Source organism: Entelurus aequoreus, linkage group LG24, assembly GCF_033978785.1.
Source record: "Entelurus aequoreus isolate RoL-2023_Sb linkage group LG24, RoL_Eaeq_v1.1, whole genome shotgun sequence".
Taxonomy (NCBI): Eukaryota; Metazoa; Chordata; class Actinopteri; order Syngnathiformes; family Syngnathidae; genus Entelurus; species Entelurus aequoreus.
In genome coordinates this window covers 3,474,954-3,500,642 of record NC_084754.1, presented here as the reverse complement: position 1 = coordinate 3,500,642, position 25,689 = coordinate 3,474,954, and the positions used below count along the sequence as shown (strand labels likewise).

Genomic DNA, 25,689 nt, shown 5'->3' with positions numbered 1-25,689 from the left:
ATTTTGGGCACATATGTGACTAAAATGGTTGTAAATTCAAGCCCTGGAAATATTACTTAATTACTTGAATTAAAGTAATATCTGGATCGGGATAATTTGGCTTGTATATAATATATATATATATATATATATATATATATATATATATATATATATATATATATATATATATATATATATATATATATATATATATATATATATATATATATATATATTTTATGGCAAGCCATTAAGGAAATTAAATATATATGGAAGTCTGAATAGAAATGAGAAACTTTTATATATACTGTAAATAAGAAAGACTTAAGAGTCCGTCTGCTGATCTGAAAAAGAGCCAAAGCTGTCAAAAAGCTGAGGGACCATCTTCAAAGTGCAATGCTGAAACAAATAATGCAAACAATAAAATGTAACTTCCAGGGCTTGTGATTAACGTAGTCCCGTCGTCCCGGGGATGGTAAAAAAAATGCACGGGACGAAATGAAATGGGACGATGGCTTTTAACCATTTTTTTTTTTTCCTTTTTATGTATTTATTCATTTTACATTTTATATTAAATGTCTTGGTTTTTCCACCCTTTGAAAATCCTATGAAATGTTTAACAAGCCATCCTATAATAATACAACGGCTATTAATGTAACAATACAATAAAACAAATATATTTAATGATGTTTTTTTCATACTTTATATAAATTCTACAAGAAACACAAAACTTAAAAACTATATTATTTACAATTGCAGACACAAGGTTCTTGTTCTGCAGTGCTGTGTGCGAATGTGCTTCGTACACCTGCAGGACCGCAAGCAAGGTCGCAGAGAAAATGCGGACTGGATTTTGAGTGATGTGGGCATTTTCTATATGAACAAGTCCAAGGACCGCAAGCAAGGTCGCAGAGAAAATGCGGAGTGGATTTTGAGTGATGTGGGCATTTTCTATATGAACAAGTCCAAGGACCGCAAGCAAGGTCGCAGAGAAAATGCGGAGTGGATTTTGAGTGATGTGGGCATTTTCTATATGAACAAGTCCAAGGACCGCAAGCAAGGTCGCAGAGAAAATGCGGAGTGGATTTTGAGTGATGTGGGCATGTTCTATATGAACAAGTCCAAGGACCGCAAGCAAGGTCGCAGAGAAAATGCGGACTGGATTTTGAGTGATGTGGGCATGTTCTATATGAACAAGTCCAAGGACCGCAAGCAAGGTCGCAGAGAAAATGCGGACTGGATTTTGAGTGATGTGGGCATTTTCTATATGAACAAGTGGAATGGATTGGATACCGACGCACTAAAGGGGCTCTCTACCTTACGCTATGAAGTGAGGGGAAACTGAGTGAATAATGACAGGTTATATGATTATTTATTTAAACTCATATTCGGGCCACTTTATAATGAATATGTCGGCATGTATGCATATATCTAAAAAAAAAGGCTTTTTAAAAATTTTTTTTTAAAAGAAGGGCTTTTAAGCCTTTTTTAAAAGCATCCACCGTCTGTGGTGCCCTCAGGTGCTCAGGGAGAGCGTTCCATAAACTGGGAGCGGCGGTGTTGTTGTTTCCGGATGAGGAGATGCTGCTCCGTTGTTGATTGAAGTAAAGTCTGAATGTCATTAAAACAGTTAGCTCCATCTTTTGACACTTCTTCCACTCCCGTCCTTGCACGCTACACCGCTACAACAAAGACGCCGTCGAAGGTGAGTCACGTAAATAAGACCGCCCACAAAACGGCGCATCCTGAAGCGACTGTCAGAAAGCGGCTTGAAGATGATGTGTAAAACATCATCTATGCAACATTTTCACCAAAGAACCACCATTACATGTTATGTAGACCACAAGGAAGTCTTTTACATTTAGAACATTTTTTAATAATGCGCCTCATATATGAAAAAATAAAAAATAAAATAGACCATTCATCGGCAGTGCGCCTTATAATCCGGTGCGCCCTATGGTCCGGAAAATACGGTACATCCCTTTGTTGAAAGTTAAAGTACCAATGATTGTCACACACACACTAGGTGTGGCTAAATTATTCTCTGCATTTTTGTCCCATCACCCTTGATCACCCCCTGGGAGGTGAGGGGAGCAGTGAGCAGCAGCGGTGGCCGCGCCCGGGAATCATTTTTGGTGATTTAACCCCCAATTCCAACCCTTGATGCTGAGTGCCAAGCAGGGAGGTAATGGCTCCCATTTTTTATAGTCTTTGGCATGACTCGGCCGGGGTTTGAACTCACAACCTACCGATCTCAGGGCGGACACTCTAACCACTAGGCCACTGTTTATCAACCCAGATTACCGTTTTTTGATTACTTAAGTGACATGTTTGTATATGGCTCTTTCAGTGATAAACGTAAAAGGAGTGAAGGTTTTGTTATTGTTATTGTTTATCACAATGAGGTTGTATAACATTGACAGTGTTTCCCATAAACTGCCAAGATACCTGTGGCGGTGGGGGCGTGGCTATGGGCGTGACATCATCGAGTAATTTGTATAATTTACTACAATGATATGATTTTCTCTAAAAAGGCTCAAAAAATGTATACTTACTAATTAATAATAACAGTTTTGTTTTAAACGTCCATCCATTCATCCATTTTACAATATAATTACAACACTTTATGTACATATTTATATACAGATTTGAACAATAAGTCATTCACTGAAATATATTTATTAATTGTGGTTCTTACAAAAAATCTATCTTATAAAAATATAAAAGCTAAAATGTCTCTTAAAGCTCTGCCCCTTTAATTAGTGCATACTAAATAATTTAACTTTAGCCTACTACTACAACCATATTATTTACCAGCAACATAAAGTGAAACAGAGGCAGAGGTGTCCTGCCACAGTCAGTAACAAATAAACAGAAAACAGTAGTGGTCAAATACAAATAAGGCAACAAGAGAAGTATCCTACGCTTCTCTTTTGTAAAGTAAATCTGAACAGCCTATATGGGCATCTACATCAACTATATGATTTGCCTGAGAAGCTGGACAGGACAAAAAAATAATAATAATAATAATAAAATAAAATAAAATAAAATTAAAAAAATAAAATAAAATAAAATAAAATAAAATAAAATAAAATAAAAAAATATTATTTTTTTTAATTTTTTTTTGTGGCGGCCTTAATTCTTTTGTGGCGGGCCACCAGAAATAAATGAATGTGTGGGAAACACTGATTGAGCCCCTCTCATAAGGCTAAAGAAGGCAACCAAACACCAGACTGTCAGTATGAGGCAGAGCAGGTCCACACCACTGCAAACTGGAGAATGTGCTTTTATCGTTTCCCCCCCACTTTCCACTGAGCACACTCATCTAATGCAATTTCACAGTCAGGTTTGGTTTACTTCGGTTCCTACTCGCTGCCTAAGGGTCTGGTGGAGGCGGAGGATCTGATTACCAGCCGCTGCGTCCTCCCGGGGCCTCGCAAACTCCGGTTCCTTTTCTCGCACAGATCCGGTGCACTGATGCACGTCAAAGAAACGTTCGGCCGGTCAACACAACACTTTGCATTCGTGTCTCCGGCCGAGAGTGGCATCGGCGAACCCGCCATGTCACCGTGACAAATCACTGCTGCGCACACACCCAAGGCAAGCCTCTCAGTATCAGCGCCAAACGGATAATTCAGGTGTAATTGAATGTGTCAGTGGTGCTTATTGAGTTGGGTGAGGCTGTGGGGCAAAACATGACCGAAGCTGAGGATTTGCCTACAAGGAGCTTATATTGACACCCGTGTGGTTTGGTGGTGATGTACAACACACAGTCTGCTTGGATATGAACTTGATTTGAAAGGACGATAGCCTGAAAACATTTATTACAACAAGCAGAAATCAAAAAGTACTTTTACTTGCTTTAAAAAAAAACTGAAAATACTGCGAAATACAAAACCCAAAATGAGTGAAGTTGGCACGTGTAAATGGTCAATAAAAACAGAATACAATGATTTGCAAATCCTTTTCAACTTATATTCAATTGAATAGACTGCAGAGACAAGATACTTAGCGTTCAAACCGGAAAACTATGTTATTTTTTGCAAATATTAGCTCATTTTGGGATTTGATGCCTGCAACATGTTTCAAAAAAGCTGGCACGAGTGGCAGAAAAATGTTCATGAGTGCTCATCAAACACTTATTCGGAACATCCCCCAGGTGAACAGGCTAATTGGGAACAGGTGGGCGCCATGATTGGGTATAAAAGCAGCTTCCGTGAAATGCTCAGTCGTTCACAAACAAGGATGGGGCGAGGGTCACCACTTTGTCAACAAATGCCTGAGCAAATTGCTTAAGAACAACATTTCTCAACCAGCTATTGCAAGGAATTTAGGGATTTCACCATCTACGCTCCGTAATACCATCAAAAGATTCAGAGAATCTGGACAAATCACTGCACGTAAGCAGCAAGGCTGAAAACGCACATTGAATGTCCGTGACCTTCGATCACTCAGACGGTACAGCATCAAAAACCGACATCAGTGTGTAAAGGATATCCCCACATGGGCTCAGGAACACTTCAGAAAACCACTGTCAGTAACTACAGTTTGTCGCTACATCTGTAAGTGCAAGTTAAAACTCTACTATGCAAAGCGAAAGCAATTTATCAACAACACCCAGAAACGCTGCCGGCTTCGATGGGCCCTATGTCATCTAAGATGGACTCATGCAAAGTGGAAAAGTGTTCTGTGGTCTGACGAGTCCACATTTCAAATTGTTTTTGGAAACTGTGGACAAAGAGGAAAAGACCCATCCGGATTGTTATGGGCGCAAAGTTGAAAAGCCAGCATCTGTGAAGGTATGGGGGTGTATTAGTGCCCAAGACATGGGTAACTTACACATCTGTGAAGGCACCATTAATGCTGAAAGGTACATACAGGTTTTGGAGCAACATATGTTGCCATCCAAGCAACGTTACCTTGGACGCCCCTGCTCATTTCCGCAAGACAATGCCAAGCCACGTGTTACAACAGCGTGGCTTCATAGTAAAAGAGTGCGGGTACTAGACTGGCCTGCCTGTAGCCCAGACCTGTCTCACATTGAAAATGTGTGGCGCAATATGAAGCCTATAATACGACAAAAGAGACCCCGGACTGTTGAACAACTTAAGCTGTACATCAAGCAAGAAATGGAAAAAATTCCATTTGAAAAGCTTCAAAAATTGGTCTCCTCAGTTCCCAAAAGTTTGCTGAGTGTTGTTAAAAGGAAAGGCCATGTAACACAGTGGTAAAAATACGCCTGTGCCAACTTTTTTGCAATGTGTTGCTGCCATTAAATTCTAAGTTAATGATTATTTGCAAAAACAAAATTACATTTCTCAGTTGGAACATGAAATATCTTGTCTTTGCAGTCTATTCAATTGAATATAAGTTGAAAAGGTTTTGCAAATCGTATTGTTTTTATTTATGAATTACACAACGTGCCAACTTCACTGATTTTGGGTTTTGTACAATGGAACCTCGATTTACAAACTTTATGTTTTTGGACACGATCCGTAATCCAAAAAGTTTGTATAGTGAAGCAGATTTACCCCATAAGAATACCTGTAAACGTGAAACTTTGGTAAGGAGCCTCGACAAAGGTCCATATTTAATATATTTTTGCAAACTTTAAAGCAGGGGTCAGCAACCTTTTTGAAAGCAAGAGCTACTTCTTGGGTACTGATTAATGCGAAGGGCTACCAGTTTGATACACACTTAAATAAATTGCCAGAAATAGCCAATTTGCTCAATTTACCTTTAACTCTATGTTATTATTAATAATTAATGATATTTACACTTAATTGAACGGTTAAAAGCGGAGAAAACACGAAAAAAATGACAATTAAATTTTGAAACGTAGTTTATCTTCAATTTCGACTCTTTAAAATTCAAATTCTACCGAAAAAAAGAAGAGAAAAATTAGCTAATTCGAATCTTTTTGAAAAAATTTAAAAAATAATTTATGGAATATCATTAGTAATTTTCCTGATTAAGATTAATTTTAGAATTTTGATAACATGTTTTAAATAGGTTAAAATCCAATCTGCACTTTGTTAGAATATATAACAAATTGGACCAAGCTATATTTCTAACAAAGACAAATCATTATTTCTTCTAGATTTTCCAGAACAAAAATTTTAAAAGAAATTCAAAAGAATTTGAAATAAGATTTAAATTTGATTCTACAGATTTTCTAGCTTTGCCAGAATATTTTTTTTTGGAATTTTAATCCTAATAAGTTTGAAGAAATATTTCACAAATATTCTTCGTCAAAAAAACAGAAGCTAAAATGAAAAATTAAATTAAATTGCATTTATTATTCTTTACAATAAAAAAGATAAATTTACTTTAACATCGATTTAAATTGTCAGGAAAGAAGAGGAAGGAATTTAAAAGGTAAAAAGGTATATGTGTTTAAAAATCCTAAAATCATTTTTAAGGTTGTATTTTTTTCTCTAAATTGTCTTTCTGAAAGTTTTAAGAAGCAAAGTAAAAAAATACATGAATTTATTTAAACAAGTGAAGACCAAGTCTTTAAAATATTTTCTTGGATTTTCAAATTCTATTGAGTTTTGTCTCTCTTAGAATTAAAAATGTCGGGCAAAGCGAGACCAGCTTGCTGGTAAATAAATACAATTTAAAAATAGAGGCAGCTCACTGGTAAGTGCTGCTATTTGAGCTATTTTTAGAACAGGCCAGCGGGCTACTCATCTGGTCCTTACGGGCTACCTGGTGCCCGCGGGCACCGCGTTGGTGACCCCTGCTTTAAAGACACTATACTGTGTACATTTTAGGGGTGTAACAGTTTTGTAGGTACCAGCAGTATTTCGGTTTCAAAGTCCTCACAATAATGCCGTGATGCGTGACTTTACCATAAAAAAAACTTGGCGTGTAGTTTGTTTTTGGCACTTTGGCGTTGCCGGGTCTAAGAAGTTTGGAAAATGTGCGTTCTGCAGAGCAAGGTGCGCAGCGTCTGTCTCCAGCGTTTCCAAGTCGACACCGAGCCAGCTGACCAAGTCACACCGCACAAAATATAAATCACCACAAAAAAATTGGGGGGGGGGGGGGGGGGGGGGGGGGGGGGGGGGGGGGGGCTGGAGCCTGTCCAGCTGCACTCGGTGGGAGGCAGTGTACACCCTGGACAAGTCACCACCTCATAAACAGTCAACCAGAAAATATATTTGAAGCCAGCAAAGCCAAACCTTCGTTTTTGAGGTATTTACAATATTAAAAGTTATATTGCTCGTTTACTTTTCCGAGAAACAGTAAATTCCAAACTGATACAAACATGTCCACTGTGGAGGACACTGCTTCTCAGAATGTAAAAGTTAAGATACTAAAATGAACATTATTGTTTTACACCGGATGTTTACATTGTCACTTTAAAGACACGCAACTCTATGTTTTCAGTTTCATTTTTGATTGAAACAGTGGATGTTCCTTCACTATTCTTTACACTTAAAAATACATGTTTGTAGTACTAAATATGATTAGAACATTTTAGCAATAGGGTTTGTGTTCAATTACAGTAAGTGTGTTTATCCTAAACATTACTACCACTTTATTCTACACACTATAACATTTATTTATTTGGCCATATTTATACCACAATAGTATAGTATCGTACCGTAACGCTTTGATACAGTTACATCCCCCTAGTACACACGCACACACACACACAATATATATATATACACATTAAAAAAACAAAAACAAAACATATATATGTATATTTATACATACATATATATATATTGTATATGTACATACATACCTTATACACCCACACATATACATATTTACACATAATACACATGTTTGTGCACGTATATACATGCATAGTTACACATATATATATATATATATATATATATATATATATATATATATATATATATATATATATATATATATATATATATATATATATATATATATATATATATATGTCTGGTTTTTGGTGCAATATCTACATAGGTGTATAGAGGCCCATTTCCAGCAACTATCACTCCGGTGTTCTAATGGTCCAATGTGTTTGCTCATTGGCTCAGAAGGCTAATTGATGATTAGAAAACCCTTGTGCAATCATGTTCACACATCTGAAAACACTTTAGCTCGTTACAGAAGCTACAAAACTGACCTTCCTTTGAGCAGATTGAGTTTCTGGAGCATCACATTTGTGGGGTCAATTAAACGCTCAAAATGGCCAGAAAAAGAGAACTTTCATCTGAAACTCGACAGTCTATTCTTGTTCTTAGAAATGAAGGCTATTCCACTAAATTGTTTGGGTGACCCCAAACTTTTGAACGGTAGTGTAATTTAAAAGGTAGTAAACAGGTTTTTTTTGCGCTTCAGCTATGAAAAAAAGACATTCATCGTGGTCTTGTCTGAGACGATTAACAGCGATAAACGAGGGATTACTAATTTATGGTCGCTTTGTATAAAAGTCATGTTCTTTCTAAAATAGGCTCCAAATGGGCTCTGCGGTAAATTCTTTCCTCTTTGGGGGTTTTAAAGTGAAGATTTCGCGACTGTCTGAACTTCTGAACGCGGTCAAAAACCCGATGGAGCGCGACGACACCGAAACCCTCTCAAAAAATGTGCTTGCCCGATTTGATTGACTGATTTGATTTGTCGGAGGAATAGGCCTCGGCACAAAACCTCTCGAAGATGTTTTTGGGTCACCCTGTACATGCACAAATGTGGATTTATTCATTCGATTTATCACTTTGAGTTGCTGTAATTGTGAAGAATGATGTTTCTTTTCCCGCCAAGAACATCAACAACCATTTTTCTAGAGTGCGCCGCGTCAGGATTTGCCATTTGGCTTGTTTTAGTGTTGCTGCAGGGACATTCGTGATTGGGAACTCAGTCCGGTTTGAACGTTCGATGGTGACGTCCTGTGTTTGCCACTAAATCTGAAGTGTTCGTCTTTGACTACTAGCTGAAAACCCAGCTTTGGAGTCCTGGGATTGACTGGCCAGCTGAGATTAAAGTCAAAGTTAAAGTACCAATGATTGTCACACACACACTAGATGTGGTGAAGTTTGTCCTCTGCATTCGACCCATCTTCTTGTTCACCCCCTGGGAGGTGAGGGGAGCAGTGAGCAGCAGCGGTGCCCGCGCCCGGGAATAATTTTTGGTGATTTAACCCCCAATTCCAACCCTTGATGCTGAGTGCCAAGCAGGGGGGTAATGGGTCCAATTTTTTATAGTCTTTGGCATGACTCGGCCGGGGTTCGAACTCACGACCTACCGATCTCAGGGCGGACACTCTAACCCAGGGGTGTCCAAAGTGCGGCCCGGGGGCCATTTGCGGCCCGCAGGTCATTTTTTAACGGCCCCACGGCACATTTTAAAAATACGATTGGAAAAAATTAAAAACATAAAAAATGGTATAAAAGAGCAAACAGGTGAAATGTAACAAGAAAATGTTGCAATGTTGACTCTAACAACACAAAGCTGCCATGAAGGCTGTTTCTTTCTTTAAAAGATAATAATGAATCAAAATCAATGTCATTATGAATTATTGACCTATTTAAGGCTCCAATTACGTCACATTAAATATTTCATTTTGGGGAAAATGTTGCATATTTTGTGTTTGCCATATAAAAAAGCTGAGCTGTTTTTTTTTAAAGAAGGGCCTCAAACGAAGAAAAAAACAACAACAATAAAATGTATAATTGGCGGATAGATCTGAAGTTGAGATTATTGTGTTAAAAGTAAACAGTAAAAAAAATGTATAATTTATTTTTGAACACTTTAATGAGTAGGACCCTTTTGGATCCCCGATAATGTTAGTGGGATTTGTTTTTAAGTGTCACTGGTCAAAAAATAATAATGAATTAAAATCAATGGTGTTATGAGTTATTGACCTTTTTAAGGCTCCAATTATCACATAATGTCAAATATTCCACTTCAAAATTTTATTGGGTGAAAATATTGCATATTTTGTGTTTTTTCCATAAAAAAATGGGTTTTCTTTGACAAAAAGCATGCAACTTAAATCTTTAAAAACGTTATATTGACAGATAGACCTAATGTTGATCTAGAGCAGGGGTGTCAAACGTACGGCCCGAGGGCCGGATCAGGCCCGCGAACAGTTTTTTTTCCGGCCCGCGGGATGAGTTTGCTCAGTATAAAAATTAACCTGAAATTTTTGAATGAAAGAATCAGCTGTTCTAAATGTGTCCACTGGATGTCGCAATAGCAATTCTTTGCATCTTTGTAGATGATGCTACATATGTACAAACTAAACTATATGATGTTAGCGCATCAGTCAAGGAAAATGAGCAAACTACATAAATAACATACTGAAATTTGATTTTGATATAATTTTTTTATAGTGACAGATTTAAAATTAACACTAAAAAGTTGACTGATTAACATTATCACATCATTTATTCAGAAAATATAAATAACGACAAATAAAGATAGAATACTATTAACCGCAACATGTAAGTGTAAAAATAAACAACAACATTATAATGTGTACAATTTCAGAATGTGCTTGTTCTATTTTTAAACAAAGAAAACAATCTGAAGTTGTCTATATTTTTAAGTTATCGTGCTGTGATTTTACCAGTCCGGCCCACTTGGGAGTAGATTTTTCTCCATGTGGCCCCCGATCTAAAATGTGTTTGACACCCCTGATCTAGAGATTTAAAACTTGAATAATAATAAAAATAATAATACTGAATAATGACACATTTTTTATGTTTTTTTGCCCTTTGGGGTATCCGGGATCAAGCTTGAATGGAGGCCTAAATGTATATTTTTCATACATATATTGTATTGGTTTTTTAAATAAAAAATATCAAAATGGCCCCTGCTCGCTTTGATTTTTCAGTGTGCGGCCCTCAGTGGAAAAAGTTTGGACACCCCTGCTCTAACCACTAGGCCACTGAGTAGGTATGCCACTAAATCTGAAGTATTCATCTTTGACTACTAGCTGAAAACCCAGCTTTGGAGTCCTGGGATTGACTGGCCGCTCGTCCATCGCCCGAGATCAGCTGAGATCGTCTCCTGAGCAGCATCAGCGGCAGAAGATGAATGGATGAAACAAAGCGAACCCTCTGCACCACCTGTGTGTTTGCACGGGGGGCGCTGGCTCATCCATATTTATTAGCCGATCACAAGTGAGCCAGCGGTCTCGGTGGGGCTGGAAAGTCGATGTCACAAGCAAACGGTCTGCTCTGATTACATGTGAGGCCCAGCTTTGGTTTGATCTGGAGGTTCGGTTCCCACGCGTGAAACTGGGCATGCAGGCTGTGTCTCATGGTGGTCTTACATAAGACTGTTTACATGTGTGCACCTGGAGAACCTCTCGTGGACCTTAAAAAAAGCTCTTGTTCTGTTGTCAGAGCTCTAATGAAGTGATTCATTGTCAGCCATTTACAGTACTGTAAATTTCCGGACCATAGGGCGCACCGGATTATAAGGCGCACTGCCGATGAGCGGGTCTAGTCAGGTCTATTTTCATACAAAAGGCGCACCGGATTATAAGGCGCATTAAAGGCCGACTGAAATGAATTTGTTTTATTTAAACGGGAATAGCAGATCCGTTCTATGTGTCATACTTGATCATTTCGCGATATTGCCATATTTTTGCTGAAAGGATTTAGTAGAGAACAACGACGATAAAGATCGCAACTTTTGGTATCTGATAAAAAAAAAAGCCTTGCCCCTACCGGAAGTAGCGTGACGTAGTCAGTTGAAAGGCTCCTCGCATTTTCCTATTGTTTTTAATGTAGCTAGAGAGATTCGGACCGAGAAAGCGATGATTACCCCATTAATTTGAGCGAGGATGAAAGATTAGTGGATGAGGAACGTTAGAGTGAAGGACTAGAATGCAATGCAAGACATATATTTTTTCGCTCTGACCGTAACTTAGGTACAAGCTGGCTCATTGGATTCCACACTCTCTCCTTTTTCTATTGTGGATCACGGATTTGTATTTTAAACCACCTGGGATACTATATCCTCTTGAAAATGAGAGTCGAGAATGCGAAATGGACATTCACAGTAACTTTTATCTCCACGACAATACATCGACGAAACACTTTAGCTACGGAGCTAACGTGATAGCATCGTGCTTAACTGCATATAGAAACAAAATAAATAAATCCCTGACTGGAAGGATAGACAGAAGATCAACAATACTATTAAACCGTGGACATGTAACTACACGGTTAATGCTTTCCAGCCTGGCAAAGCTTAACAATGCTGTTGCTAACGACGCCATTGAAGCTAACTTAGCAACGGGACTTCACAGAGCTATGCTAAAAACATTAGCTATCCACCTACGCCAGCCAGCCCTCATCTGCTCATCAACACCCGTGCTCACCTGCGTTCAAGCGATCGACGGAGCGACGAAGGACTTCACCCAATCACAGATGCGGTCGGCGAGACGGAGGAAGTTAAGGTGAGTTCGGCGGCTAGCGCGTCTGCTATTCATCGCTGTCCTCCTGGCTGTGTTGCTGTAGTCCGCCGCTAATACACCGATCCCACCTACAGCTTTCTTCTTTGCAGTCTTCATTGTTCATTAAACAAATTGCAAAAGATTCACCAACACAGATGTCCAGAATACTGTGGAATTTGGAAATGAAAACAGAACTTTTTTGTATTGTATTCAATGGGGTACCAATACTTCTATCAACCGTTTACGTCACGCGCATACGTCATCATATCTAGACGTTTTCAAACGGAAGTGTGGCGGGAAATTTAAAATGGCACTTTATAAGTTAACCCGGCCGTATTGGCATGTGTTGCAATGTTAAGATTTCATCATTGATATATAAACTATCAGACTGCGTGGTCGCTAGTAGTGGCTTTCAGTAGGCCTTTAAAGGGGTCATATTTTTATGTTTTTTTTGTAAATGTAAAAGACTTCCTTGTGGTCTACATAACATGTAATGGTGGTTCTTTGGTCAAAATGTTACATAGATGATGTTTTACAGATCATCTTCAAGACGCTTTTTGACAGTCGCTTCAGGATGCGCCGTTTTGTGGGCGGTCTTATTTACGTATAGCTTCAGGTTGCTAGACAACCCCTTTGAACTGTAGTTTTAACCAGCTAACCCATACTTGCCAACCCTCCCGTTTTTCCCGGGAGACTCCCGAATTTCAGTGCCCCTCCCGAAAATCTACCGGGACCTATCCGTGGACCGATTGGTACCGGGCCGCGGCCGCACAAGAAATTAACAAAAAAAAAAACAAAACAAAACAAAAAAATTAAATCAACATAAAAAACACAATATATACATTATATATCAATATAAATCAATACAGTCTAAAGGGATACAGTCCGTAAGCACACATGATTGTATTTCTTTATGACAAAAAAAAAAAATACTAGCCCCCCCCCCCGGTCCGTGGGACAAATTTTCAAGCGTTGACCGGTCCGCAAGTACAAAAAGGTTGGGGACCACTGCCATAAGGTCTATAAGCGCATTGAAATGAATTCTTAGACATCTTTTTTCCCCCCCATGGACAACCTCGAGGCCGCAGCTAGCAAGACATACAGTAAGTCGTGTTTGGCGGGTGAAATATTTTTGTGACGTGCACCAGAGCTCCAGAAAGAGTGGAGAAGAAAGGGGTTTGCAAGGCCCGAGGAGGATACGGCCAAAGCAATAAATCGTGCGTGTCTTTGCATGGTCGAATATCGTGCCCTTTGTTTCACCCGGCTCCATTGTGCTGTCATATCACTCAAAATAACACAGGACTAGTCGTAGCTCGCCATCATACTCGGATTTATGGGACCGAAACCAGCGCGCTCGGAGAAACAAATGATTTGTGTCTCTGAAAATGGAAGTATGCAGGGACACAACAAACACTTTCAGTCAGGTCTCCAACTGCATGCTGACTTATTGTAGTGACACAATCCACTCTGGAGAAACACACAAAGAAGTGACTGCAGTCTATTTCAGCCCTATGGTAAATATGAAGAGGCATCATCACAATCGGGTCCAAACATTGATTTCTGTACATTCTGTAACATTTATTACAAGCTTTGTGTGGCCCTAAACCAGGGGTGTCAAATATTTGAATCTTTTATCTGTTGTACTGTATGTGTCCACTAGGGTTGTACGGTGTACCGGTATTAGTATAGTACCGTGATACTAATGAATCATATTCAGTACTATACCGCCTTTAAAAGGACCGGTCCGCCACCCCCCTGTCGTCGTCACGTCGTGTCATTGTTGGTTTTGCGAGCAGGGGAGCATGTTCGGCAGCGCACAGTCACAGAGTACTTACAAGCAGACACAGTGTGTAGACAGAAAAGGGAGAACGGACGCATTTTGTCTTAAAAACTGACGATAAAGGTGAAGTTATAACACTGAAACAACCTCAGGAAGAGGTGCTTTAGGAGCAACCTAAAGCAACCCAGACTCGTCCATCAGATTACCAGATGGAAAAGTGTGATTCATTGCATCCGACACTTTGCATTGGACTTGGTTATGTATGACTTAGATGCAGCTGCTCGGCCATGGAAACCCATTCCATGTAGCTCTCTGCGTACTGTGCGTGGGCTAATCGGAAGGTCACATGAAGTTTGGAGCTCTGTAGCAACTGACTGTGCAGAAAGTCTTTGCACTATGCGCTTCAGCATCCGCTGACCCCTCTCTGTCAGTTTACCTGGCCTACCACTTGGTGGCTGAGTTGCTGTTGTTCCCAAACTCTTCACTTTTCTTATAATAAAGTTGACTTTGGAATATTTAGGAGCGAGGAAATTAGTGAACTGTACAAGTATCTTGCTTTTTAGATTGGCAGACAAGCTCGCCGATGGGTACCACAAAAGTAGTGGTAAAGTAAGCAGTAGGGGTGTGGGAAAAAATCGATTCGAATTCGAATCGCGATTCTCACGTTGTGCGATTCAGAATCGATTCTCATTTTAAAAAAATCTATTTTTTTATTTTTTATTTATATTTAATTTTTTAAATTATTATTATTATTATTTATTTTTTTTTTTTAAATGAATCAATCCAACAAAACAATACACAGCAATACCATAACAATGCAATCCAATCCCAAAAGCAAACCCGACCCAGCAACACTCAGAACTGCAATAAACAGAGCAATTGAGAGGAGACACAAACACCACACAGAACAAACCAAAAGTAGTGAAACAAAAATGAATATTATCAACAACAGTATCAATATTAGTTACAATTTCAACATAGCAGTGATTAAAAATCCCTCATTGACATTATCATTAGACATTTATAAAAATAAAAAAAAAGGAACCATAGTGTCACAGTGGCACACTGTGTCCAATATTTTCACAAAGATAAAATAAGTCATATTTTTGGTTCATTTAATAGTTGAAACAAATGTACATTATTGCAATCAGTTGATAAAACATTGTCCTTTACAATTATAAAAGCTTTTTACAAAAATCTACTACTCTGCTTGCATGTCAGCAGACTGGGGTAGATCCTGATGAAATCTATGTATTCCATGAATAGAGAATCCTTTTGAATCGGGAAAATATTGTTTTTGAATCGAGAATCGCGTTGAATCGGAAAAAAAAAATTGATATTGAATCGAATCGTGGGACACCCAAAGATTCACAGCCCTAGTAAGCAGTCTTGCTTCTTCTCTACTGTCTTTAATAGTAACAGTTATTCAGCATAGTATGAGTAGTTTCAAAATATTAGCTTTGGCCTACTTACTGTTGTGTAGATGTCTTGATGATTGTTTATATATATATATGATTTTTATATACAGTATATTGCATATATACATACATATATATACATACATGCATATACATATATAAATACATATATATATACATATATACATACATATACTTATACATATATACATACATACATATACTGTATATACATATAAATAAATGGGTTATACTTGTATAGCGCTTTTCTACCTTCAAGGTACTCAAAGCGCTTTGACACTATTTCCACATTCACCCATTCACACACACATTCACACACTGATGGAGGGAGCTGCCATGCAAGGCGCTAACCAGCAGCCATCAGGAGCAAGGGTGAAGTGTCTTGCCCAAGGACACAACGGACGTGACTAGGAAGGTAGAAGGTGGGAATTGAACCCCAGTAACCAGCAACACTCCGATTGCTGGCACAGCCACTCTATCAACTTCGCCACGCCGTCCCTATAAATAATAAACATAATATAACGAAAAAAAAAGAGAAATTTAAAAAATAAATGAATATAAAAAATGTGTGGAAAACAGTATACTGAGTTTTTCACATTTTTTTCTTATTTTTGTTGTAACAATGCACAACAGAGCGTGATAATCGTGTCAGAGCCTGATTTAAAGCGTTATGATCGCATCAAAGCATAATAAAGTTCAATAAAGCGTAATAAAACGTATCAAAGCGTGATTTAAAGCGTATCAAAGCGGGATGAAATCGTGAGGAACGGTAACAACTGTACATACATATAGACATATGCATGTATACATATATACATACATATATATATATATATACATACATATAAATATATACATATATACATACATATATATATATACATTTATACACACACATATACATATACACACATACACTACCGTCTTGATGATTGTTAAGTTTGTCGCATGTTTACCGGAGAAAATCTACAATTAATTTACATTGGATTTGCCACAGGCCTGCTCCTGATTAGCATTAGTGAGTTTCCATGGTGATTTGAACACCTCCAAATTTGGTAATCGAGACTACAACAATGCCTGTTACAACCAAACAGCTGGTGTATAATAAGTACAATACTTACAGTATAAACACTTGGTAGCGCTAAACAAAAAACTGGCACATTCAACTTAATGGCAAAGACTATTTCTTGGCTACATAAACACACTACTGCCATCTAATGTTTTGGAACTGAAACTGCATGCAAAGTTAACGATATAGTACAGTAGTTTACTTGCAAATAAAACACAGAAATGTAAGAAAACAAGATTTAAAAAATTGGACGGGACATCTCACTGTTCATTTTTATTTTTTTTTTAACAATTAACATTCGAACACACAGAAGTAAGTTAACAATTCCTCTCAGTACATGTGAGATGGAGGCAGATGTATCCGCGAAGGATGCCTTTCATATGCAAATGAAATCGTCTTGAGTTCTACGTCTACTCTAATGAGAGGATATTTTTAGTGTAATTTGGGTCAACCCTTTAAGGAGAACTGAGCCTTGATGTAAGATGACTAATTTGATGACGCCTGCAGTTGAGCCAAAGCTAAATTTGGCTTTCCCCCCCCCCCTTTCTTTGCAGTAGAGGGATACTCCATCCAGGACATTCTCATTGAAGAATCTTAATATTAATGACACTCCGATTGGGTCTCATGACGACACACAAGGCACACGCTGACGTCTGAACGACACCCAACCAGCTCTTTGCTCAGTCCACTGTAAACACACCAGTGTAAATATGAGACGCACTCAGCTTTAAACATGTGGTAAGAAAGCAAACAGGTGCTAACGGACACTGGGTGGCGCAGTGGGAGTGTGTTGCAGGACCATTTGCAAGAAGGACTATGTTATTCGCCAACATGGCAATGAATGCAACACCCAATAAATGTAATACGTGGACATGCAAAGACAATTTACTAAGGCTAAATTGCCATTAAACACAAATCACAACCGTAAACGAACAGGATGTCATTTGTTCTGAAAGTTTGTGTAAGTAAACAAGAAACATGTCCTGGTATGCTTAGTAGGGGACTTCCTGGCCTTTCCAATGATATTTCATGTGTTTAGGTAGGATGAGAAGTATGAGGTAAGATTTAACATTTATATTTATATTTAATATTTACAGTTAGATTTAAAGGCCTACTGAAAGCCACTACTAGCGACCATGCAGTCTGATAGTTTATATATCAATGATGAAATCTTAACATTGCAACACATGCCAATACGGCCGGGTTAACTTATAAAGTGACATTTTAAATTTCCCGGGAAACTCCCGCTTGAAAACGTCTATGTATGATGACGTATGCGCGTGACGTCACGACGGCAACGGAAGTATTCGGACCCATACAAATTGCTCTTTTTCATCGAAAAATTCCACAGTATTCTGGACATCTGTGTTGGTGAATCTTTTGCAATGGAGACTGCAAAAAAGAAAGTTGTAGGTGGGATCGGTGTATTAGCGGCGGACTACAGCAACACAACCAGGAAGACAGAGATGGATAGCAGACGCGTTAGCCGCCAAACTCACCTTAACTTCCTCCGTCTCGCCGACCGCATCTGTCATCGGGTGAAGTCCTTCGTCGCACCGTCGATCGCCTGAACGCAGGTGAGCACGGGTGTTGATGAGCAGATGAGGGCTGGCTGGCGTAGGTGGATAGCTAATGTTTTTAGCATAGCTCTGTGAGGTCCGGTTGATAAGTTAGCTTCAATGGCGTCGTTAGCAACAGCATTGTTAAGCTTCGCCAAGCTGGAAATTATTAACCGTGTAGTTACATGTCCATGGTTTAATAATAATAATAATAATAATAATACCTGGGATTTATATAGCGCTTTTCTAAGTACCCAAAGTCGCTTTACATGTTAAAAACCCATCATTCATTCACACCTGGTGGTGGTAAACTACTTTCGTAGCCACAGCTGCCCTGGGGTAGACTGACGGAAGCGTGGCTGCCAATTTGCGCCTACGGACCCTCCGACCACCACCTGTCATTCATTCAACATTCATTCACCGGTGTGAGTGGCACCGGGGGCAAGGGTGAAGTGTCCTGCCCGAAGACACAACGGCATGGTAAGAGGCGGGGAGCGAACCTGCAACCCACAGGTTTCTGACACGGGCGCTCTACCCACTACACCATGCCGCCCCTAGTATTGTTGATCTTCTGTCTATCCTTCCAGTCAGGGATTTATTTATTTTGTTTCTATCTGCATTGGAGCCAGATGCTATCACGTTAGCTCAGTAGCTAAAGAGCTTCGCTGATGTATTGCCGTGGAGATAAAAGTCACTGTGAATGTCCATTTCGCGTTCTCGACTCTCATTTTCAAGAGGATATAGTATCCGAGGTGGTTTAAAATACAAATCCGTGATCCACAATAGAAAAAGGAGAGTGTGTGGAATCCAATGAGACCTTGTACCTAAGTTACGGTCAGAGCGAAAAAAGATATGTCTTTCACTGCATTCTAGTTCGTCACTCTAACGTTCCTCATCCACGAATCTTTCATCCTCGCTTAAAAATAATGGGGTAATCGTCGCTTTCTCGGTCCGAATCTCTCTCGCTCCATTGTAAACAATGGGGAATTGTGAGGAATCCTACCTCCTGTGATGTCACGCTACTTCCGGTATCAGCGACCAAAAGTTGCGAACTTTATCGTCGATGTTCTCTACTAAATCCTTTCATCAAAAATATGGCAATATTGCGAAATGATCAAGTATGACACATAGAATGGATCTGCTATCCCCGTTTAAATTTAAAAAAATCATTTCAGTAGGCCTTTAACATTTAGGTTTCTCAGAGCATTCAATCGATCGCAACTGGACCGTTTGGTTTGTCTTAGAAAACGTCTCGCCTCTCATCCAAGGAGGCTTCATCCGTTCATGCTCATAGACTTAGAATCGTCAGAGCGAGTCTTTAGATCTAGTCTAGCAGCTGATGCCAATACATCAGTAGGCTTCATCAGTTCATGCTCATCGTTGTTTTGTCTCCCCAGTATATGAATCAGTGCCTTCATCATTAGACTGGATAGCATAAACCAGATTGTTTTTGTGGGTGTGGGGGTGTCCGGTCTTTAGGATGCACTAGTCCCTGTCTCAGGGTGTTGCCTTGTTTCAAGTGTACTGGGGTGTTGTGTTGGTTAAAAAGTATTCTGAGTTTCTCAGCTAGACCTGATACATATGGAATGACAATATTTTTGCGTCTGTCACCTTTTTCCTCCTGATTCACTCTGTTCTTGTTATTTCTGGAACTGGATGCACTTTTTTTTACAAACGACCAGCTGTGGTAACCACCGGTTTTGAGGGCTTCCCTCAAATGCCTATGCTCTTTCTCTTTGATAGGCAAGTTGCGATCGATTGAATGTCCTGAGATTACAATGACCTGGACGAATGAGAACATTCATAGATACGATACTTGTCTTTTATGCTGGTAAATTAACAATACTGGTCCTGTGATGCTGGTAAAGGTATGAAACGGGTTCTGCTTAATCTCTGTGTAGTTGTTGATACAGTTGATAATCTAATTCTTGTTGACCGGCTGAGAGACTGGGTGGGAATTTCAGGGACAGCCCTCGCATGGTTTAAATCTTATTTGGCAGATAAATCTTTCTCTGCGGCTGTTGGCCCTCAGAGTTTGTCCCCCTCTCACGTGGGATGCCCCAGGGTTTAGTTTTGGGGCCTATCCTTTTTCGGTTAGCACAACCAGAATTATTCCGTACATTAGGCGCACCGGTTTATAAGGCGCACTGTCGATTTTTGAGAAAACGAAAGGATTTTAAAAGCCTACTGAAATGAATTTTTTAAATTTAAACGGGGATAGCAGATCTATTCTATGTGTCGCGATATTGCCATATTTTTGCTGAAAGGATTTAGTAGAGAACAACGACGATAAAGATCGCAACTTTTGGTATCTGACAAAAAAAAGCCGTGCCCCTACCGGAAGTAGCGTGACGTAGTCAGTTGAACATTTCCGCAAAGTTCCCTATTGTTTACAGTGATGGCGGCCAGAAGTGAGAGCGATTCGGACCGAGAAAGCGACGATTTCCCCATTAATTTGAGCGAGGATGAAAGATTTGTGGATGAGGAAAGTGCAAGTGAAGGACTAGTGGGGAGTGGAAGCGATTCAGATAGGGAAGATGCTGTGAGAGCCGGGGGTGACCTGATATTCAGCTGGGAATGACTACAACAGTAAATAAACACAAGACATATATATACTCTATTAGCCACAACACAACCAGGCTTATATTTAATATGCCACAAATTAATCCCGCATAAAAACACCTAGGTGTTTGTTATGCTAGCTCCTAGCTCCCGTCCATATAACCCGCCAATACAATTAAAACACCTGCACAACACACACAATCACTCAGCCCAAAGGACCGTTCACCTAACCCAAGGTTCATAAAGCTTATATATTTAACCAAAGTTACGTACGTGACACGCACGTACGGGCAAGCGATCAAATGTTTGGAAGCGCAGCTGCGTACTCACGGTAGCACGTCGGCGTCTGTGTGTCCAAATCAAAGTAATCCTGGTAAGAGTCTGTGTTGTCCCAGTTCTCTACAGGCGTCTGTGTATCGAAGTCAAAGTCCTCCTGGTAAGAGTCTCTGTTGTCCGAGTTCTTCGATCTTGACTGCATCTTTCGGGAATGTAAACAATGAAACGCCGGCTGTGTTGTGTTGCTGCTGACTTCCCTCGCAAAATACTCCGCTTCGCACCAACAACTTTCTTCTTTGCTTGCTCAGCTTCTTTCTCCATAATGCAATGAACAAATTGCAACAGATTCACCAACACAGATGTCCGGAATACTGTGGAATAATGAGATGAAAACAGAGCTAGTTTGTATTAGCTTCAATGGGGGAGCCATACCTCTGTTTCACTGGCTACGTCACGCGCATACGTCATTCTTCCAAAGGAGTTTTCAACCGGAAGTTTGCCGGGAAATTTAAAATGTCACTTTATAAGTTAACCCGGCCGTATTGGCGTGTGTTGCAATGTTAAGATTTCATCATTGATATATAAACTATCAGACTGCGTGGTCGGTAGTAGTGGGTTTCAGTAGGCCTTTAAGTGCGCCGTATAGTCCGAAAAATATGGTATTTATTTACTAACAGCGAGTTTGACTTCTAGATCTCTTTGAGTCTTTTGATTTTCTTGCTTTTATGAAACGTGTCAGTGATCATTAAAAATCTACACGAGCAGTCCTATAGGAACCACTCCATGACTCTGCTGAGTTGTGCCACCTCTTCCAACTGTGGCAAAAGAGAGGAAGCGTGATTCAGCCAAACGTACCGTGCTTGAAGTGTGAAGTACCGTAATTTCCGGACTATAAGCCGCACCTGACTATAAGCCGCACCAGCTAAATTTAGGGGAAAATACAGATTGATCCATATATAAGCCGCACCCGACTATAAGCCGCAGGGTTTTGATGTGTAATTAGCGTAGTATATAGGGGTTCCTGCTACCACGGAGGGGATTGTCGGGACAGAGATGACTGTTTGGGAACGCAAAGTGTCTCATTTATTAACAATAAACTTTCACATCTTTGACATGGCGAACAGCATTCGTGCAGAGTACAAATAATACAACGGTGCAAAGTAATACAAAGTGCTCGCCTGTACGTTATCAAAATAACCAGCCTACCGGTATATGAAAAGTCAGTCTTTAATCATTGTGTCATCGTCTTCCTCCTGCGTACTAAAACCACCGAAATCCTCTTCGTCGGTGTCGGAGAAGAACAGGCCGTATATAAGCCGCACCCTTGTATAAGCCGCAGGGACCAGAACGAGGGGGAAAAGTAGCGGCTTATAGTCCGGAAATTACGGTAGGCCCAGGCCTGGTATGATTTGTCAAGTGTGAGCGTGCCCTTAATCTTCAAGTATGATATTTGCTATAAAGGCTTGGTTAGAATGTTTATGAACATACCGTAGATGCCTTAAACATGTTTGCGGCCGACTGTGAACTCCCAGCCCTCGTCCCTCTCAGTGTCAAGAGGGCTGCCGAGTGGTTTTTCCACCACCCTGGCTCTCAGCCACATCAAGTTTCCATCTCTCTGAGGTGCAGCGCACAAACAAACTACATGAAAATATTGTTGTTTGCTTAGCCCACGTCAATAACCGACTAAGAACCACTTCCTTCTGGGTGTGAAGTGTTCAAGGTGCTGCACCCATGACCAAAAAGCCAAGAAAACTGTCATCAACTTGCTGCACAGCCATTAAAAAAAAAAAAGAAAAACCGTCTCCAGAGTGAGCCGGAAACTGCCTCGTCCCAAATATAGCTCTGTGCCAGATATGCGCCAGAGTTTCTTAATCATTCATTCATGATCAGCGCTCCGTTCGTTCTCGCTCTTCGTCTCGCTGCGTCTCGCGTCCTACTTTGTTCTCCATCACATCTACTTCACAGAATGATGTGTGTCTACTCAGATCATGAGTCGCCGCCTGCGACCTGAATTGACTGCAACGCCACTCGAGTGTCCGGTGGGGACACAATCAAAGGAGAAGGAGGAGGAGAGGAAAACAGAGCGCAGAGCTTATAGTTGGGTTAATTAAGTGTTTGAGTCTGCGGGATTTACAAGGTTTAACCACGGATTGTTTACACACCTCCCCGCCGTCCAATTACACTCACCGTGCAACAACAAAGTTAGCACAAACACCTCTTTAGATAAAAGTACACCTCGCTTGCACTTAGGTTCAACCCTGCCAACCTTGAAGAGACGGCATCTTTCCTCTTTATTCCTCTTTTGTTCTTCTAGCGGCGCTCGCTGTCAGACAAGCTGACGTATGCGGCGCTTTCCTCTGACATCTCGCTCTGCTCAAAGAAAGTAGGTCAATCAATCAATCAATCAATGTTTATTTATATAGCCCTAAATCACAAGTGTCTCAAAGGGCTGTACAAGCCACAACGACATCCTCGGTACAGAGCCCACATACGGGCAAGGAAAAACTCACCCCAGTGGGACGTCGGTGAATGACTATGAGAAACCTTGGAGAGGACCGCATATGTGGGTAACCCCCCCCCTCTAGGGGAGACCGAAAGCAACGGATGTCGAGTGGGTCTGACATAACATTGTGAAAGTCCAGTCCACAGTGGATCCAACACATCAGCGGGAGTCCAGTCCACAGCGGGGCCAACAGGAAACCATCCCGAGCGGAGACGGGTCAGCAGCGCAGAGATGTCCCCAACCGATGCACAGGCTAGTGGTCCACCCGGGGTCCCGGCTCTGGACAGCCAGCACTTCATCCATGGCCACCGGACCTATGCAACTCCCCCTCGCAAGGGACAGGGGAGAAGAGGAGAGAAGAAAAGAAACGGCAGATCAACTGGTCTAAAAAAGGGGGGGTCTATTTAAAGGCTAGATTATACAAATGAGTTTTAAGATGGGACTTAAATGCTTCTACTGAGGTAGCATCTCTAACTGTTACCGGGAGGGCATTCCAGAGTACTGGAGCCCGAATAGAAAACGCTCTATAGCCCGCAGACTTTTTTTTGGCTCTGGGAATCACTAATAAGCCGGAGTTCTTTGAACGCAGATTTCTTGTCGGGACATATGGTACAATACAATCGGCGAGATAGGCTGGAGCTAAACCGTGTAATATTTTATACGTAAGTAGTAAAACCTTAAAGTCGCATCTTAAGTGCACAGGAAGCCAGTGCAAGTGAGCCAGTATAGGCGTAATATGATCAAACTTTCTTGTTTTTGTCAAAAGCCTTGCAGCCGCATTTTGTACCAACTGTAATCTTTTAATGCTAGACATAGGGAGGCCCGAAAATAATACGTTACAGTAATCGAGACGAGACGTAACGAACGCATGAATAATGATCTCAGCGTCGCTAGTGGACAAGATGGAACGAATTTTAGCGATATTACGGAGATGAAAGAAGGCCGTTTTAGTAACACTCTTAATGTGTGACTCAAACGAGAGAGTTGGGTCGAAGATAATACCCAGATTCTTTACCGAGTCTCCTTGTTTAATTGTTTGGTTGTCAAATGTTAAGGTGGTATTATTAAATAGATGTTGGTGTCTAGCAGGACCGATAATCAGCATTTCCGTTTTCTTAGCGTTGAGTTGCAAAAAGTTAGCGGACATCCATTGTTTAATTTCATTAAGACACGCCTCCAGCTGACTACAGTCCGGCGTGTTGGTCAGCTTTAGGGGCATGTAGAGTTGAGTGTCATCAGCATAACAGTGAAAGCTAACACCGTACTTGCGTATGATGTCACCCAGCGGCAGCATGTAAATACTAAAGAGTGCAGGGCCAAGAACCGAACCCTGGGGAACTCCGCACGTTACCTTGACATAGTCCGAGGTCACATTGTTATGGGAGACGCACTGCATCCTGTCAGTAAGATAAGAGTTAAACCAAGACAAGGCTAAGTCTGACATACCAATACGTGTTTTGATACGCTCTAATAAAATATTATGATCGACGGTATCGAAAGCGGCGCTAAGATCAAGAAGCAGCAACATAGATGACGCATCAGAATCCATCGTTAGCAATAGATCATTGGTCATTTTTGCGAGGGCTGTCTCCGTAGAGTGATTTGCCCTGAAACCGGATTGAAAAGGTTCACAGAGATTGTTAGTCACTAAGTGTTCATTTAGCTGCTGTGCAACAGTTTTTTCGAGAATTTTGGAAATAAACGGAAGGTGGGAGACCGGTCGGTAGTTGACCATGAGGTCAGGATCGAGGTTAGGTCTTTTGAGCAGAGGATGAATAACCGCTTTTTTGAATGCTAGGGGAACAGTGCCGGAGGAAAGTGATAAGTTTATAATATTTAACACTGATGGACCTAATAATACAAACAGTTCCTTGATAAGTTTCCCAGGAAGTGGGTCAAGTAAACATGTTGTTTGTTTTATCCCACTTACACGCTGTAATAATTCCTCTAATGTTATTTCATCAAAAATAGAGAGACTATTTTGGAGGGCAGTGTCCGTCGTATATACAGTCGTATTTGTGTTAATAGAGCCCAGTTGTAGCTGGGATGCGTTGTCTTTAATCTCCTTTCTAATGAGTTCAATTTTCTTATTAAAGAAATTCATAAAATCATCTGC

The 25,689-nt window shown here is 40.3% G+C and overlaps 1 protein-coding gene across 1 annotated transcript in view; it reads right to left on the bottom strand.

The window, feature by feature from the left end:
• LOC133641967 (cGMP-inhibited 3',5'-cyclic phosphodiesterase 3A-like) overlaps positions 1-25,689 on the bottom strand; it is a 315,984-nt gene that overhangs the window by 152,716 nt on the left and 137,579 nt on the right. The gene's annotated exons all lie outside the window — the stretch shown is intronic.